The following is an 18126-nucleotide window of genomic DNA, read 5'->3' on the forward strand; positions in this document are numbered from 1 at the left end:
TCTTATTTCTACTGAATTTCTAGGAGTTAATTAATCAGAGTATCATTTTACTCTTACCCCCCTTTCAGATCACGGTCAAAGAACCCTTCACAGGGTTCACTATTTACAACGATTTCACTATTTCACTATTTACAACTTCAGTCTCTTTCAGTTTTACTATGGGTTTCATAGAGAGTGGTGCTCACCTTCTTTATGGGACTTCCCTCGGTGAATATTTGCACTTGCATTGAATGATGTCTGTCTTCCTCATGGATCTGTAAACTCCTTGAGAGGCAAAGACCAAACATCTTTAGACTTGGCAATTTATTCTCGGCATGGAGCTCAGCGTCTGGCATCTAGCATTCACTCAACCAATATTTGTTGAGAGGATGAAGTAATCAAGAGCGATCTCTTTAGCATGCATGCTGTCTCAGTTTAAATGCTAACAATGCCAAGTGCTGAGGTAAATGTATTCCAGTGAGATGCAACAGCGGGGGCACCAAACAGGAAAACAAAACAAAACAAAACTTTTAAGAATCAAGAAATGGAACGGCCAGGTGGAACCAAAGCTGGGTGGTCCACAGGGAGAGATGGGTTTAGAGAGGGGGTTAGGACACCAATCATACGGGGCCTTCCAGGCCCAGGTCAGAGCTCAGAGTTTACTCTGAGTGCAACAGGAGAGGCTGCAGGGATTCAACAGGGTAATGATGGAACGTATGCTAAGATCGTCCTTGGCTGCTGTGCCAGCAGTGGAGTGAAGGGCGGCAGGGGTGGGAGCTAGGAGAGAAGTCAGGCACTCTAAAGTAGGGAAGATTTTGACCTCTTGAGGTCCATGCTACAGATATGGAAAAAAGTGGATAAATTTGTGACATTTTCTTGAGGATCACTAGGCTATGTTTGACCGATGAGAAGAGGAATCGAGCTATTTCCCTGGTTTCTGTCCTGAGCAACTGAGTGGGTGGTGTTCCATTCACTGACACACAGAGTCTATGGATGGGATAGAAGGGGCATGAGTGGAGGCATGGAGACAATAGCATCATGTGGAAGCATTTAAGTGAAACTTTAAAAGTAAACAAGATGGAAATTGGACATACCGTGCAGGCACTAATACAAAGAAAGCCGGAATAGCTTCAGTAAGGACAAGATTTTAGAACAAGAGATATAACAAGGGTCAACAGAGACATTTCAGTGGTAAGTCAATTCATCAAGACGACCTGACTGTCCTTAATGGATCTGCACCTATTAACAAAGCCTCTTATCACAGGGGGTGGTATGTGTTAGAACCCAAAGAGAAATGGACAAGCCCACAGCTATAGTCGAGAAACACAGTTTTTACAGGCAAACGGATGCTTCTTATAAATTATCTTTCCTAATCACACATGCTAATGAATTCACTCCAGTTTCTAATTTGTATTATGGAATATACATAATTCTAACCGACTTCTTTAGAACTGCTAAAATTATAGAATCTTAATTCTTCCTGGCTTAAAATTTCTCTGATACCAGTGCCAGGGATTTCCAAATCTTCATGACTCAATAATCCAACATGAGTATTATTTAACAAAAAGAAAATACTGAATGTCAGTATTTACTATTTACTGTGAATGCACATGTTCTGTCCATGAAAAACACAAGTTACTTCAGGCTTCTAAGTGTGATGTCAAGCCCACTAAAAATCCTTAACTTTGGAATTTTTTTTTATTAAAAGATTGCAAAGACTTTCACATGTAAAATTCTCGCATTGAAAGGTTTCCATGTTAACACCTGTGGTAATAGCATCATTCATCACATGTACCATTTTTATAGAGCCTTAAAATTCTAGAACACTTCCAGAAACATGATCTCACTCAATTCTCACAACTCAGTAAAGTTGTTTCAGGAAACAAAGTGTATTTCAAGAGACCAAAAAAGTAAGGGGCCTTAAGTCACAGCTACCTGGTCTTCCGACTTCATGTCCCCTCTTTCCTTCCCACAGACTTAGTTTTTAGGGCAAATTTAACAAAAGAGAAGGTATTTCTGCACCCACATTATTCTTCTTGGCCTGCTAACCCTCCATACTTTTAATTGTATTGTCAGATTTTCAATACACCCAAGTAGATCTTAGTAAATTTTCCAAGAAATAGACAAAACATTTTGCTATTCCTAGACAAAATTGACTTTTACAAAAAATAAAACGTAAAAGGACAATTCACTAGACCTCAATCTTCTTGAAATCCTATTATAGAAGTGAACCTAAATAAGGTTATGTATGCAACGACTCCTCTGGAAAAATGTCTAGAGTATTTAAGACAGTCGACGTTTCAGTGTTATTTAACAGCTAAGGTGTACCTAAATGTTTCATGAATATCATCTAGTTAATTCCAGACCTGTATGGAATTCTATGTTCTTTCCAGTCAATTCATACCAAGAATTATGAATTACTGTTATCCATATACTTTCAGGATGAGGGGATACTAATAACATAAGGAAAACGTCAATAAGGAGGAAAAGTATCCATTTTCTTATAAAGTAGAAATAAGATTGAATAAGAATATACGCTCAGTACAAATGACATATTATACGTTTTGAAAAAACAAGATTTAAGTACTAAAAGCTTTTTGTCCCTGCGATTGCCCCAACAACTGAAATTCAACAAGACAATTGTGTTATCCTTGGATTCTGCCATAAACAATACCAAGTATGATTAGGTATTGACTTAATAAAAGCTCATAGCAATTAAAGTTGGCTTGAAGTCTCTATTAACCACCAGTATCAACCAAATGTTTAGTTTCCTTCAAAACACTGGAGAATAGAACTTTTCTTCTTAGGAACTGTCCTGGAATGTCCTAGACGTATGTAATGCGACACCTGAAGTTTTCCCTTAGACTTTCACCATCCTTCAATCTACCCCTATTTCTACTCCTACCCAAAAATCAAAGCAGATACTGTAGGAGAAATAGGACAGACCACCTAGAAACTTTTCCAAAGCGGTACTGATGTTCTTAACACTGCCTAGTTCCGTCAGACCGAAAACAGATTTTGGGTCCTAACTCTGAAGGCAACTTTTTTTTCTTGAAGAGCCTTTGACAGGAGAGTAAAGTGGAAAACATGACAAAATAAAAGGTAGTTTTGAAATTAACTGGTATAGATTAGTCTCTATGGCCACTCTACCCACACTCTACGCCTCTGCGCATTTCTTGGGGGTGTGACGTTGAGCAAGTCGCTGAATTCCTTGATCGTCATTTTATCGGGAAATGAAATGGCAATACGTACTGCATATAAAGTCAGAACTTCAGCTGGAGTAGGTAGTGCAAAGTGAAGGTGTCCTGGTTACTTAGTAGTTTATCATTTCACAGATTCAATAGCTTAGGTCATCAGGTGCAAGAGTAAAATGTTATGGATGAAATGGCCCAAATCTGCTATTAAGAATCATTAAAATGTGAAGCAATTTAAAAGAGAAGTCGTATAGTTCCCCCCTGGAAAGAATCAAATTTGGGAGTTTTAAAAGCAGTTGTCCTTGGAGCTAATTTGGTCACATCGCAAAATGAGATTTGCATTCAAACTGGAGTTATTATATTCTATGGGCACAAAGTGATGAACATAATGAATCATGTTCAAGATTTAAAGCATGACCTGAGATCTTGCATATATTCCTGTTTTGTTAAAAATTCTGTAGAAAATTCTGCTTCAAGTTCCGTCAACTAAAGACAACATCGGTGATCATACCAGAGGTGGGTAAGAATGTATTTAGGAAGAATAATTACAACAATAGCAGCCAATAGCAGAATCAGTAATAGCTCACATGCGTGGCATGTTTCTGTGTCATACACTAGGTCTCATTTAATATTCACAGAACATATTATGGGTAGATATTCTGTCGTTCTCATTTCAAACATGAAACTATTCGGAAGTAAGGTCATTGACCCAATATCAAGACCCACTACAAAGCGGCAGATTTGAAATCATCAAGCTTAAATTATCAGTGACCTTCAGAAATTTAATACATGCCAGATTTTTAAAAACTTCTACTCTTGAAAAGTATAATAATGTCCTCCTATGGTTGACTAGGGAAGATGAAGGAATATTTACGGTAGGAGAATTTACAAATGAGAAATTTAAGCCCTCCAAGAAAACAGTATTAAGATCAGGGATGAGTAAACCTACCAAAGCCCTGACAAATGTTCACACAACCAGGTAGTATAGTCATTTATTGAACGCTCAATGTGTACGTCCAGTACTAAGCGCTCTTCGTAAATTAGCACTTATAATTTTCACAACTAGTCCAGAAGAAGTCATGGCCAAAAGGTGGCATAGTCAGAGTTCGAACCACAGATGCTCATTTGGTTCCAAAGCCCATGTTCTCAGCCACCGTGCTATGATCAAGGGCCTTTACATACCTTCAATCTTGCCAGTTTCCATTTATCAGGTTTTGTTCACTAGGAGACTTTCGGGACATCCCTTCCCCACATTGTATATAAGACACTTGAAAAGTTGTTCTACATTGCAGGTGAATATGCATTCCAAGAGGTCTGGTCCCGAATCTTCTACCTGAATATTCAATGTCTTTCCTTTTACATCTAGGAGTACTGACTTACCTGGCATCTCAGGTATTTGAGATGCAGAATAACCTGTATGCCTGAGAAGCAAAACCTTTGGACAACTTGTAATTCTCAACATCTACCCACCCAAGACAAATTCATGTTATGGCCAAAGCACCATTTTCATCACGTAGCTTGTGTCCTCATGGTACCCACTAGAGTGTCCTTCTAAGAGACGGCCTGTCACCTTTGGTCATTTAATTCATCACCCTCCAGGACTACCTGCAGTAACTACTCCACTCTGATTCAACTTTACCGTCTTTTTTCAATTCCAGGTCTGTTTTGCTGATTAAGCCCAACTGGAGTGACTGGCAATTTAGTATATTGAAACAGAAGATTCTGATGTTGAGCAAAAGATATACGGAAGTGAACTCACATGGATTTGAAGTACAGGTAAAGGAAGCTCACAGTTAGGGAAGGATTTGCATAAAGATAATCATAATAGGTACATTTTCATCATAACCCATTTCAAGGAGATAGCCTCTCCAATTTACAGTCATTTTACAGCAGTAAAAATAATGTAGATTATAGCAATTACAGGTTTCATAAAACTGTATTGCTGTTATATTTTACAAGAATGCTTGCGTTGAAACTCCCCTTGTACTAAATGCTAAGTCCCTATACTTTACGTAAGTAATAAAAATAACTTTAAGTACATCAGCATATGCTTAGCTAGTAATAAACATTTCAATCCATATACCCATGTTTTTTTGCGGTAGCCTATTTTTTCCCATCCAACATGTGTCTGGTTATTTAACGTAACTCTCCCATTTCTAACAAGGCAGAAAGATTTCAGAGCAGCTCATGAGGTCAGATACTACCTGCCAAGAGCAAACATATTTTCAAACTCTTACCTGATCTCAGTGAGCTGAGCGTGATCTGTTCCACAACCCCATTGACGTGAGTTAACTGGATGTGTGCTGGTCCCTTCCAGAAAGTGTACCGGGAAGAGGGATGAGCAATGACCACTGAAGGTGCTCCAAAGCACCATTCACAAAGTCCTGAAACACAGATGGCGACAGAAAACGAACACATATCTGTTAAAGCTGTGTAGTTACTTTTTCAATATTACACATACTTGTCAAACCACATGAATACCAGCCTCATCGTATCTTTTCAGCGTAATTCATTGGCAGGCTAACCTACTCATCAAGAATGTCGGCTCTGGGTCCAACGCCCAGACTTCATGTCACATTTCAACCACCCACCTCCCTCTTGGACAAGCTGTGGACACCTTCTGCAGATGACTACGAAAGGAACAAATTAATAAAGGTGCTTTCAACAGTGGCTTAGTAACGAGTAGTTATTTTCCTTCCCTCACGTTTCTCCTTTTCTCAGCGAAAGAAAAAGAACACTCGTTTATTGAGCATGTAATATAAAGCAGTGGGTGGTACTTTTTAGAAATTCTTACTTCATCTTCAGCTGACTTATTACTTCTCTTTTGCAAATAAGGAACCCAAGATTCAGGCAACTGGTAATTTATCCAAATTACACAAACAAGACAGCAGTACAACTGGGACTGAAGCCACGTCTGTCTGATTTTCCAAAGCCTTTGCTGCTTCTGAACTCCCATGTTGGAAGAGTGATTTGGAATATTTTGATGCTATCCATAGCAAAGAGCAAATATATCAAATTTAGCTGTTACTCTTGGTTTCATGAAAAATACTAATTTTCATAAACTTGCCTTAAGTTTGTACTAAGTTTTACGAGATAGAGTGCAACTGAAATTAGCCAATGAAACTCAGCATGTGAAACACATTAGAACATTCAAAGAAATTTTTCTACTTAATTATCATGAAGGAGTGGTTTATACTAACATTTACTACCATGGAAAGATAATGGAAAAAAGACAACTTTTTCAAATTACTTATCAAATTTACAGAACAATTAAGGCTATATACTAAGTCAATTTGATATTTTTTTTCATTATAATAGTAGTATCTTTATTAGAAATCTGAGTACAATAGAAAATAAAAACATTTAACCTATTTCCACCACCTCATTATAGCCCTTGCTAACATGGTATATTATTTTCCAGACTATTTTTCTAAGGTGAGCTTTTTTCCTACACATATAACAATACTGTATTGTTTACTTACTTAATATGAACAAGCAGTTCAAGGTTTTAATAGTTCATAAATATTTTATTAAATAATGTATTATACACTTTACATAAAGTTTCACTTTTTTTATATTATGGAACACAGATGTGTAATCCCTTATGACAACACCAGACTCCAACAATTCTCTTAAGGATTTTCTTAATTCTTATTTGGTAGGAAAATCACATCTGACCTGAACTGACATGAAGCCACTATTTACAATGCTCAATATGAATATTCTTATAATTTACAAAGAAAGTATTAATGGGTTTAACTATGGGCCCTTCCCCAGAACACCCTGGGGGGGGGGGCATTATATCATATGGCCTCTATATATTTCATATTGCTTTTCTAAAATCTAACAAAGTCTGATTTCTGAAAACTTTAGAATTTTTGATGAGCAGTTGCAGACCTAAAATAGTAACAAGATCTTACATGGGGCTTAGCATTTGCCAGGCATATTGTTTTAATTGCTTTACGTATAAAAATCCTCCTAATACCCTGACAAGGTAGGTACTGTAATTAACCTCATCTTACAGATGGGCACACTGAGGCACAAGGAGCCTCAGTGACTTGCTTGATTTTACATCAATAGGAATGACAGAACCACAGCCTTAATCCGTATAGTCTAACTCCAGCATCCAAATTCTAAACCAACGTTCCTAACCACTGGCTTCGCCTGCAGAGGTAGAATCACCAGATCGACCAGCATGTGCAAGATTTCAATGTATATTCACAGGCCGTCTTCTTAGAACATGGTATTTGTGCTAGTCATGACACAGAACGACAAGCAGTTTGATTTCATTACTGTCACTGGATGTAACTTTTACTTTTTTGGGATTTGGCAGGCAAAGAAAATGAACTTCCTGGTTGGCTTTGATTTTTAACTTGCTTTTTTGTGATGGTAAAGATGAAAATGTTTGCCCATATTTGTTATCCCGTTTGGTTTTCCTCCTTTCAATTATGATTGCACACCCGTTGCCTAGAGTTACAATTGTCTACTGGTATAGTTCAGTTCCTTGGGCGCACCTGATGGCCTCCTCCAAGATTGTCACTATGTTGTCTGCTGGCGCTATTTCACACCTGCGGGAGAGACTTTGTAGCTCCGCGGCATGTGCATCTGGAAAAACCCAATCAACCCAGAGGGGCCTGACTTCCTACCCTACCTGCTCCCCACCCCTCTCTTTCATCCCTTCTTTCTTCCCCAATCTCCTCCATTCACATGACAACTGCTGGAATGAATGACTTGGAATCCCTTGCCATGTTCTCCCAGGAGGACTCTGGCTGCAGCTTCTCCTGTGTCAGCAACATCCCACATCTGTAACACTGCTTGGTGCCTTTCAACAACTCCAGTCTGAAGTTCACGCCTTCCAGCTCTATACTGTTTTGCCCATTTTTATCACCTACCACCACCATCGGCATTCTTCATTGTTTGCTTAGGGAATAAATTTTGATTGTTCCATGAAGAACTCATCCAATATTCCCATCTTCTGGTATTAGCTCATCACCTCTGCCAACGTTTGGCTTTAGAGAGAAGGAGAAGGCAAAGCAATGTCTCCTGAAATCCTTTTCAAAAACATATCAAATTTCTAGCAACATAAGCTGGAGAGGAGACTAATGCAACTATTTTTCAGCCAGTCCTACATGCATGTGTGTGTCTGTGTGTGTCTGTGTGCGCGCATGCCTATGCACGAGCGAGACATTTATTATTCTAGCAGTATGTAAAACTACTGTTTGTTTTATGTCATCATTAATATTTGGGATTTTCCGTCTTTTTCATTTAGTTATCTTAGTGGGCATATCGTGGCATTACACTGTGGTTTCAATTTGCCTTTCCCCCATGAAAAGTGAAGGTTTTAAAAATGTTTGACTCTGTGGATATTACCTACTGTGAAGTTTCAGTTCTAAGTTTCAATTCAATACGGTGTCCACTTTAGTTTTGGACTTTCTTTATATATTCTGGTTAAGAATCTACTGTGTGTGTGTGTACATATACATACATACACATGTGTATGTGTGTGTATATATATGCACATATGTGTGTATGTATGTGTATATATATGGTATAACCTTGGATTGTAACCTCTCCTGAAAGTGTTCCATGAGACGAGGAAACATTTCTTATAAATTTTAGGTTGATAATGAGGTCTTGCAATACGAGCAGTACAGGATGCTAAATGTCACATGATCACAACTGAGCCAATGGTTCTTGAAATTTGATTTGATATATGAGTGCTTTGGATTACAAACCTGTTTCTGGAGTGAATTAGGCTCACAAACCAAGGTTTTACTCTAATTAGCATCATTCATAATATTTACTGTCAGTATTTTCTGAGGCTGTGGTGTATTTCACTCTCAATGAATTTTGGTTGAGTAAGAATCTTTTAGTTTTCCATTGATAATTTGTCTTTCAAGGTTCATGTTTTTCTTAGCTCTTATTTTGGGAAGATTTGCCCAGTCCAAGGTCACGGAAATATTCTGTTTTCTTATAGTGTTTTATTATTTATCTTTTACATATAGATTTACGCTCCATCTGCAATTGGCCTTTGTGTATGATTTAAGGTAGGAGGTGAAGAATCATTTTTTTCCCCATATGTATACACCACTGACCCATACCATGTTTTCCCTAATAAACTGAAATTTCATTTTTGTCATAAATATTGAGTCCATGTTTGTGTCACATTTTTCTAGATCCAAACCATGATCCATTTGTCCACCTTTGTGACAATACCACCCTGTTGTAGTAACTCGAACATTGTAGTCTTGATATCTGGTTATTTGCATCTTCTGATTTTGTTTTAGATCACATTGGTTATTGTTATCTCTTTTCCACAAAAAATTTACAACCAGTTGGTTATTTTCCAAAAAAGAAGTCTTTCATGATATAATGTTATCACATTTTTTTTTCTTATAGTGAAGTATTTTCATTGGGAGCAATGAAAAAATTTTAACAAACTAAATTTCTATCTCAAAAGTCAATGGACAATAGATATGGGAAGAACTAAGAGCAGAAGCCCAAACTGATCAGAGAATCAGAAAACTACTGTTTAAGGAATTAAGACTTTTTTTTTTAACTGTAACAAAATATACATGGCTATTTTGACCAGAAAAACAAAGAGGAAAGGCAAAAAAATATGCAAATTAAGAAGTGATGAGGAATTAACCTTTAAAAAAGGTAAAATAAAAGAAAATCATAAGAGTCTAGTCTACAAACATCTAAGCTTATAAAAGACATCTTTGCTTTCAGTTTTAAAATCTAGATGAAGTGCACAACTTTCCAGGGAAACACATACTATCAAAATTGACCCCAGAGAGGCAAAGTTTCAAGAGATCATTTTCCATAGAAGAAACGGAGAAAGTTATTAATGATCAGTCTCATAAAAACAACGGAGCCAGACAGTGTCACAGGTGAATTCCAAAAATTATTCAAAGACCAAATAGTCCCAACGCTCTATAAATTGTTCCAATTGTTCCAACACACTATAAATTGGAAGTGAAAGAACACTTCTGTTTAAGTCAGTAAAATGTTGGTACCTCAACTAAGAACTGTGTTCAAAAAGAGACATTTTATGAAATTCATAGACCAATATTGTCTATGAACATCAACCCAAAGGTACTAAATACAACTTTTCCCAACAGAAAATAACAGCACATGAAGAGACTAATGCATACAACCACGTGTGTTTTATTCCAGAAATGCAAGGTTGGTTCATATTAGGAAATCTACTAACATGCTATGCCATAGTTATGTCCATACAGGCTTTAATGAAATTTCAACATTCCCTCATTATAATAACTACTCAAGAAAATAGGAGAGGGCCCGGAGATGAAAACTATTTATACTCCTCAGTTCTAAAACCAGTATCTTACTTAATGGGAAGACTTTAGAAGCATTTCTATTCAGACGCGAAATAGGGGGAAGATGCACATTCTCTCCATTATTATTCACTATTGGCCTGAAAGTATTAGCAAAAGGAATGAGACCAAAAAAAAAAAAATCAATCAATTAAAGGTAGAAGATCTGAGAAGGAAGGTTGAAACTTTCTACTTATGAATGATTTGACACTTGGAAAATGCCATAGAATCAGGAATAGTACATCAAATAAGTTAGTGTTACAAATAACAGAATTATGACATTAATACTCGGAAATATTCTTCATGGTTATCGCATTATAAATTAATATAGCCACACTGGAAGGGAGAGGAATGAAGAGAACTCATCTAAGTGACTTTTGAAACAGTGTTTTGCTTGCTTACGTTAAGGCTACACACATATTGTACTGTAGCTCAAGATTTATTTTTCACAGTGCTATCAAATTGTGTTTTAAAGTACTTCATGTGTGTTTATAATAATTAAACCTATTGATGATAATGAGAATGAGGTTTCTCGTTGTTAAAAATCACTAGTGACGGAGGGAAGTTTGCCAGAATGAACCCTGTTATGTTGGACTAGAGTCAGATATATCAATGAAATCACAATGACGTATGTGCATATACACACTACTAGATATAAGATAAATGTGTGTACATGCTTGTTTGTATATACACACGCCTAAGTCCTATCTCCGTCAGGTGAGAGAGGACCTAGAAACAACGGCAAAGATCTAGGTCCTAGGTGTGCTCACTGATCTTGGTTTCCAAGTACCCTTCTTCAATAAAATGAACCAACAATCCTTGGAGACACCGTCGATTTCAGGAATGAGGCAGAGAGGAGATGAAGGGAATGGGGCAAGAAAAGCCAGCAAGATCTTGTCATGACAGTAGGGAAGCCAATGCTCCAAATTTGGTGGCAAGCCCAAGGACTAGAGGAGCCAGCTTTCTGAAAGAGCTCCCAGTGGCCAAAACTAGAATAAAGTGAATAACAATGAAATGTATCTCTTGGAATAAATTAATATCCTTGAGTCTATACTACAAATAAGCAATTGCATGAATAAAGAGGAGATAGCTTATTCTTGAAGTAGAATTCAAAGCAATATACAAGGAATGATGCAAATATAGTATTATTTTTGGGGGGCACCTGGATGGCTCATTCCGTTAGGCATCTGACTCTTCATCTCCCCTCAGGTCATGATCTCACCATTCATGGGATCGAGTCTCACAATGGGCTCCTTGCTGACAGCACAAAGCTTGCTTGGGATTCTCTCTCCCTCTTACCCTGCTTGTCTGTGCGCGCCCTCTCTCTCTCTCTCTCTCTCAAAATAAATAGACATTTAAAAAAAGATTCGGTGTCTCACAAACATCAGAGTAATAATTACTGCAGAAGCAAGCACCACTGATAGAGGCTGATGTTACCAGGGAGGAGTTTATGGGAACACAGGATATTTGAATAGTCTAAAACTGTTTCCCCATAAGATACTTATTAAGTACAAATTTATATATATTATATATATATACAAAATATATATATATATATATATAAATAATACACACACACACACACACATATCATTTGTAGTGGGGAAAATTGACAGATTCCACCTTAATCAAGCAATCAAATTCACTACCACCAGGAATGAAACATGTCAACATTACATAACGCCTGACATGAGGCACTGAGATCGCTTTATCACTTCTGAGGTGTTCTTGCCAAAATGAAGAACCTGAACTTAATCACGAGGAAATGTCAGACATACACAAATTGAGGGCAATTCCCCAAATTGAGCAGCCAGCACTCTTCAAAAACATCAAGGTCATGAAGATACATGAAGTTTAAGTTCCCCGCATCAAGGGAGGATAAAGAGAGTTGACAGCTAAATGCAATGCATCATCTTGGAATGGATCCTGAAGTACAAAAAGGACATTTGTGGCACAATCAGCAAAATTTAAGGAAGGCTTATGAATTGTATCAATATTAATTTCATCATTTCATAATTACACCAGTTATTACATAAGATGTTGCTATTTAGTGAAGCTGGGTGATGGGTTTTTGGAACTCTTAGTAATACTTTGCCAAATGTTTTGAAATTCAACTTGCTTCAAAATAAAAGTTTAAAAACATTTTACAACACTTGTGGAGAAGACTAGCACAACTCAAAAATAGATGAAAGGAACAAATACAGAAATCAATTGAGTTGAAACCAGGTATATAATGGAAAAACCCAAAAGCTGTTTCTAGAAACTCTTAAGACGTTAAGACGACAAAAGTGAAATTTAGCAGTATCACATGAAAATAATGACATCTTGGGGCTCAGTCAGGTAAGCGTCTGACTGACTCAGGTCATGATCTCACGGTTTTTGGGTTCAAGTCCCATGTAGGGCTCTGTGCTGACAGCTCAGAGCCTGGATTCTGCTTCAGATTCTGCATCTCCTTCTATCTCTGCTCCTCCCCCACTCAGACTCTGTCTCTCTCTCAAAAATAAACATTAAAAAAGATTTTTAAAAGAAAATAAGGGTATCTCTGCAGTAAATGTCAGAAAAAAACTTTATGCCAATAACTTACAATACAGGACAGAGTCAAGAAACGCAGCCACACATATATAGCTACCTAACTGATGACCAAGATGCCATTGCAATGAATGGGGAAAACAATGAATTGCATCTTTTCAGTAAATGGTGCTTGATCGATTGCAAATGCATGTGCAACAAGAAATGAGCCTTGACCACTTCCCTCACACTTTGCCCAAAACATAAAAATAATGCCAGATGGATTGTACACTAATATGAAAGGTAAAGTGAGATTGCTTCTAGAAAAATGGCTCCAATTACAAAAACCTGGTGTTAGCAGATAGAAGTGAAATTTACACGTGACTGGTCCCGTGTAAATTGGTGCAATTACTTTAAAAGATTGTATAGCTGAAGTTGAACAAATAAATGCAGAGCCTTTGATCAGCAATGGCCCCTAGGTGTATCCTAGGGAATGACCATGTTCGTGCACCAGAAGATGTGAACCAGAATCTTCATAGCTTTTTTACTCATGAAAACCACAAACCGCCAACAAGGAAAATGCTCATCAATAATAGAACTCATTAATAAATTATGCTGTATTTGTTCAACAGCTCTCCAGCCACCAAGGATATTAAAATATTGTTGCCTGCAACCCCATCAATCCTACAGAGATAACATGGAGAAATGGAAACAAAAAATCAAGCACAGGGTATTGCATTTATATAAAACTGAAAAAAAATTATTACCATGAATTTATAGTGGAAAAATGTATCATAGCGATTAATACGTCTGGAGGTATTACTTAGCAAGTATGACAAGGGAGTACTTTGGACTGGTGCTAATCTTCTGTGCATTTATGCTAGTGGGCTCACGCAAGTATAACCCAGCACATCTCATGTTCAGAGTGCACACTTAAGATTCATGTGGTTTACTTTGTGTAGGTTATGATTCAGTCAAATTTTTTTCCTGAATGTATCCTTTTGTTTTTTTCATTGTTGAAACATGCCATAATCTCAGAGCTTTCCAAAGGATGCACTTAAACCCAAGTGTTAATTTCTGAGAATATATTCTTCCCTAAAATAACAGAAGAAAGGAAAATCATTTTTTTTAATCTTTGAATCCCTTTGGTGAGAATGGATTCTTTAGTTATCTGTTTACTGCTTTGTAGAGCAATAAAAGGTAAGATCCTGGCTTTTACTATAAATGCTGATTGTTCCATCTGTCACAGTGTTTATTTCTTCTCAAAAAATGCAAGGAGCTATCGGTTATTGGTGAATATTGCTGAGGTACCACTCTGAGCTATCTTAGAAAAATATTTTTAATTTATGTGTACCAAACTGACAGTTTTACAAACATTTTAATGAGGAATTATGTTGTTTTAAACAATAGACGTCAAGCTATATTAAGGTGCTAACACAAAATAGGGTATTTCAATTTCCCTCAACATTAAACTACAATCACATTTTCCTCCAACAACGATAGGATTTCCAGTGTTCCGTATCTATCAACTCCAATCCATCAACTAACAATAGTGAGTTTGAAATCTCAACTACAGTCATCCATGATTTTCTCTGAAAGTCCCATTAAAAAAAAAAAATGAACGTACAGTCTCTTAAGGATATGATATTCTGTCATGTAAAGCAGAATTGTAACTAAATCATAATCACATGAGATAGGGGTACTAGTCATACAAGTACTCATTTAGACCAATAGAATGTGAGATGTTCACGATCTCTATCAGCCTCTATACTACCCACAGGGTCTATAGTAAGGGTCGTGAATATGGCCAGTTCACAATATATTGTTTTTCTAAATTCTATAAGGAAACACCCTTATGGCAAAAAGAAGTTCAATTATGATCAACATCTTCTGTTAAGGTAAGGCTGGGAAATGTATCTACATTCAATTTTAAAAAGCACAATAAATTAAATCTGGCAACTGGGAGATGTTCCAATTATCTAGAAAATGTCCTTGTTCATCACCTTTCTGTTCAACACCATTTCCCAGTAAATGAGATATTACTGTGCATACGTACAATGTCATTTACAGACCCAGGGAAAAAAATGAGGAACTACAATAGGACCATTTATAATCATATTTTCTCTAGAACCTTAGAGTTCCATGACAAACAAGTATTTTTGTCCATTATACTGGAGAGGTCCTCTTTTGACGTTTTACTCTGTTCATACAATATTTTTAGTACCTCTGAATTTAACTCTTCCCACTGCGATTACTAATGTTTCAATTTGTGGGTTTCATCTAATTACTGAAGCCTTATCAGAACCCAAATAGAGGCTTATTATCATCTTATTCATCAATGCTCTCCAGGAGACTTAGACATGAATATAGGCTACGCTGTAGAAGTAACGACCACTGAACTCACAGCCTTAACACACACTTAAGTGAGCCCACTCAAATAGGAGCCATTTCTTTAGGAGTTTAACACAAGATGGACAAGTTAACCAAAGTAACCTGCACCACAGCACAGGTTACACTGGCTCCTGGCTCCACTAAAATCCTGCCCTAGCAGACGCTCCCAAGTTCTGCCTTTAGGATTCTGACAGTGATGTTAACACCACGTAAAGAAATATTGAAGAAGAATTACATAATCTGTTCTTCAACCAGTGGTTAGTTTGTTTGCTGTAGATTTAAATGCTGCCACAGGCTTCTAGTGGTTGGCAACTCACACTGTGGAAAATGTCACTGGGCTTCGCTACCCTACTAGCTGTGCTCCACAGAGCAGAAAATTAAGCTTGACATACTTGGGGGAGGAGTTTTCTGGTTTGTAAGAATTTATAAAAATAGCCACACTTATTTATACCACGGTCACATTTGTAAGTTCTTAGTAGCTCTGAGATCAATTTAATTTTATCGCACATGCTAAAATCTTAGGTCATTCTCACTCAAAATCTAGCTAATTGTCTCTTAGAAACAGCAGTCTATTTACCTAACTGCAAGAGATACAGATACATACAGCACTATAAATTATTTTAAGATCTGTACCATGTGGAAACAAACTGAAGGGAAAAAATCTGTAACTGAAATCATGCATTTTCACTTCAGTTTATTCTGATTCTTTTAAAATGAAGACAAATTTGAAGAGTTAATCACTTATCAAAATATGAGTTTCATTATGAAGAACCTAGATTTCATGTACAATTACAACCTATTACCCTAGGTTCAAATTTTACGTTATATATTTCCTTTGAACTATGCTAAGATTTACAACTAATGATCCTTTAGTTTGTTTCAGCATATTTGAAATATTCAAATGTGATTTTTTTCTATTGTTAAGTATTAATGGAAGAGTCATACATCACAAATCGCTGCACTTAATTAAAAAAATCTGAAATAAAACTATGAGGTCCTGAAATGTGCCACACGGTAAGATCAGTCAAGAAAAATATTCTAGAAAAGCTTGATCAACTTTTTCAATAATGCCAAACCCTGTATTTAATCACTCAGAGGCATGTGCCAACGTCAGCAGAATGAAGACACATACCTCCTTGTCTCTCACCAGATTTCTTTCTTACCTGACTTTGGCTGTTCTCTCATGCAACCTAAAAGGTGAAGCTTCTGCTTCTAGACTCTGCAATATGACAGAACCATTTTATTATGCATGCCAGATGTCATGGCCTGCGGAGTAAAATGCTCCCAAATCTCTCCACTTCCTCAGCACCTTACCCATCACGTTTGTGCAAAGTTAGCCTCTCACCAATACTTCTTTCCATCACCACAGCTTGGAAAGCTATCCCTTCTGCCTTTTCACGTCCTACTGGTCAAGCCAACGCCATTGACTTAGTACCAGCCAAGTCAAAGTCAGCCCCTGATGCCTGAAAAGTCCCCTAGCAGTTCAACAATCACATCCACTTACCTACACATGATGTCTTTTCCTTAAGGTTTCCATTTGAATTAAGAGGAACCAGTATTTCCTTTTCCCAACAATCGCCACCCAGAATTCTCTACATAGTCTTGCCTTTGCCCTTAAAACACACTCATGACCAGTATTTTATGGAAATGCCTAAGCCTATGTTCTTGTTTGACTTCACGTTTCCTTATCAATAATCCTTGGTATATGACTCTCAATTACTTTTGTATAGATGGTTGTACATTCATAGACAAGAGGGGTCGCTTGTGACTTTTTTAGTCCTCAGCACAATTAAACCCTTATGTCCTCTGTGATTATGACGATTGTCAACCTGAAATTATAGATGCTCCTTTACTCATCCCTGTTAAGTCTTTTGGAACTGTATCATCAACACGCTATACATCAAGTACAAGATTAATAAATGCAGCAAAGCAAGCATTTGAGCAACAATTCTAGCTCTCAGAAAATCATGTTTTAAATGATCTTTCATAAATCAGGAGTTCATAATATTTAAAATACAAATCACACACACACCAAAGCCTTCTGGGTTTCAACTCTTTGCTCTCTGCCTTCTGAACACTTGGCCGCTCGTCTCCTGTTTTATTTTGCTTTGTTTTGTCTTCTGTCTCTAGGTCCCAGGAGACCCGCTGGGTCAATAAAGGCTTCCCCCTGAGCATGGGGCAGCAAGTCACAATGCCTCCTTGATCAACCTTCCTGAGCTGACATGTTTCCAATGACCTTAAGTGGCTACATCTGTTCAGTCAAGTTATTACAAGCAGCATCAAGAGGGAGCCCCACACCCAGCAAAACAACCACAGCACAGACTCCTTCGGGTTCCCAAGGGGCTGCCGTCCCCTTCAAGTGGCACTTTTCAGGTTTCCCTTTCTCCATGACAAGGTAATTCCTTCTTCATTATGAAAGGCTATCTACAGCTTTTTGCTTTTTGAATTTTTTTTTTTTTTTACCATGAACCAATTTGGCTTAGAGAAAACTGTTTTCAGTCTAAGAATGAAAATATTCTATATCCTAGAACGTGGAAATCTTCAAACTTCATATTTCAAGTGTATATTCAAGTGTTTTATTTATTAATACAGCTTATGCATTTAAATCTATTTTTTCCCTACAATGCCTTTCAAGCATTCTTTTGGTCGTGTAGTTTAGTGTCAGGCTCACCAGTGTTTAATGAACTTATCTCAAGTGATAGGTACCTTGAAGT

At 37.2% G+C, this 18126-nt stretch overlaps 1 protein-coding gene across 4 annotated transcripts in view; it reads right to left on the minus strand.

Annotated features, from left to right (window-relative positions):
- DLGAP1 (DLG associated protein 1) overlaps positions 1-18126 on the minus strand; it is an 898848-nt gene that overhangs the window by 767736 nt on the left and 112986 nt on the right. For all 4 annotated transcript variants that reach the window (XM_040479302.1, XM_040479303.1, XM_040479300.1 and 1 more), the window contains exon 2: positions 5411-5557. The gene's annotated coding sequence lies outside the window, so the exon portion shown is untranslated. The remainder of the gene's footprint in view (positions 1-5410; positions 5558-18126) is intronic.

Source organism: Herpailurus yagouaroundi, unplaced genomic scaffold (genome assembly GCF_014898765.1).
Source record: "Herpailurus yagouaroundi ecotype Mexico unplaced genomic scaffold, PumYag 142, whole genome shotgun sequence".
NCBI lineage: Eukaryota > Metazoa > Chordata > Mammalia > Carnivora > Felidae > Herpailurus > Herpailurus yagouaroundi.